The sequence below is a fragment of the Meleagris gallopavo genome, chromosome 9, assembly GCF_905368555.1.
Source record: "Meleagris gallopavo chromosome 9, MGAL_WU_HG_1.1, whole genome shotgun sequence".
Taxonomy (NCBI): domain Eukaryota; kingdom Metazoa; phylum Chordata; class Aves; order Galliformes; family Phasianidae; genus Meleagris; species Meleagris gallopavo.
The window spans coordinates 15,390,242-15,392,355 of record NC_139412.1 but is presented as its reverse complement, the minus strand read 5'-3'; positions in this window follow the sequence as shown (position 1 = coordinate 15,392,355).

The window sequence follows — 2,114 nt, the reverse complement described above, 5'->3', positions numbered from 1 at the left end:
ATTGCCTCGACACAAAATCAGTACCTGGAGGCACAGACCGCTCTGTTGAGGGGGCAGGGATGCGTTACTAATTGTATGAACCAGTCCAGCATGTAGGGATGTGAAGCAGCGGCTGTGGGAGTGTCTCGTGCAGCTGATGTTTGCAGGAGCTCATGAGATCTGTGCCAGACCCCGCTCCTCGGCCATCCCAGTGCTGAGACACTTGTGCATGCTGCCAACAGGCACGAACCCACTCTTGGCTACCCCACCTTGCACAATGCAGCTGCTGGCAGCAAGGCTCCAGTGCTGCCCTGGCTTTGGGTGCTGCTTGCCAGGGCTCCTCTTCTCCAGTGTCACCAAAAGGGAAAGATGGGTTATGCTACACATGCCCAAGGCTCTGGCAATCTTTTTTCCTGCTAGTATTGTTTTACTGAGCAGCATATGGAAGTGTAGAAGTGCTGTGTACGAGGTTATATTCCCCTTGATAATCAGACACTAACTTTTCTTCTTCATTTTTACCCCAAGTGCTTTGTGTTGTTGTAACAAAGAGCACATTGCACAGGGGAAAAGAGCTGAATTTTAGCTCTGTCTCGTGCAGTTCTAGGGGCCTAAATGTGACACTGAACTGAATTCTGGATCTCTGAACTCAACCAGAAAGTCTTCTCTGTCTGAGAATTGTCTTGAGTTAATTACTTAGGATTTCACACTGAGAACAAATGCTTCACTTTTAAACACATTTAAGAGCAGCAGGCCATTGTACTGGAGAAGGTGCATGGATAGAAATCTTGTAGAGAAGATGAGGAAGGAAAAGTAAAGAGATAAGCCAGATACAGAAATAAAATGGAAACAAAAACATCCAAAGAAATACAAAATCATATGCTCCTTCCTCACTGCGGAGAGCCCCACTGCTGCCTCAGAGCAGGGCCGGCTGTGGCTGGGGCAGCCAAAGGATGATGTGTTGCACCCAGGTGCTAAAAGCCTGTGGCACCCGGCTGGGAGCAGGGGCCCTGCTCTGCACCCCGGCTCTGCCGTTTGTCGGCCGTCTGTTTGTGTCAAACCTCACAACACCCGAGTGTGAATCACACCATGGAGATGCAAGGTGTGTGAGCTGTTCCAGGGGCCCGCAGTGCACAGCCGGAGTGCCGAGGGCCCTGCGGCCTCGGGGTTTTTCCAGCCCCACTCAGTTGCACCGTCCCTGGGTTTCTCATTTCATCTCTCCATTGCACCTCTGGTGACTGTGTAAGGGGAGAAGTGACCGCACACCCCCATGCACGCAGCCCCCTGTGGCCTCCCAGCACGATCGCTGTCACTACACCCTTTATTTTCATAGCCCAGCACGGTGAGCTGCAAACATTGCTGATGTCAAAGCTGGACAGCCCTACAGGCCGACACATGCCCCCGGGTCAGACATTTCTCTAGCGTTGCTGGTGCTCTGGGCGCAGATGACCCCTATTTTCCTAATGTATTGTAGGCGTTCATTGGTGGGCAGTTCTCTGGGTAAAGCAGAGGTTGAACTTTTGAAGCAGATGTACGGGACATGACCTTTATTTCTCCCAGTCACCATTGGGCTGTGCTGAGTGCTCTGCACCTTGACATTCAACAGAGCAATAAAGAAGTGGTATGTACTAATGTAACCTTTATAAAACAGTTAAAATGATAGTTTAATATTTAATCTCCCGATGTAGTGTTAAAATAAGCTCAATAAACCATGGCAGTAAATTACATTCAGAAGGAACTCAATTTAAATAACATTATGGTTATGGTAGGCAGCAAATTATGTTCTGAACTGCTGCTTCAAGGAAAAATACCCTTCGGGTGGGGATGTTGACCTCACCCAATTTTTGGATGATAATTGGGCCACTATTCGATTTTTGGTAGTTGGTCTGGATCCCTAGGTGCTTTCTTCTTGCATCTCCTGCCTGGACAGCCCAGAGGATGTTGTAAATAAACATCTCTCAGCAGCCAGAGCAGCTGAACCTTCTGCGCTTGAGCTGCAGTTTGGGGTTTCATTTCTTCTTTATTAAAGCACACAAAAAGCACCAAAATACTATACCAAGGAAGAAGTAGAGTTGAAGAAAACAAAGAATTTTCAGCTAGATCATACAGTTTCATGATAGCCAAAATAACTTCTTGTT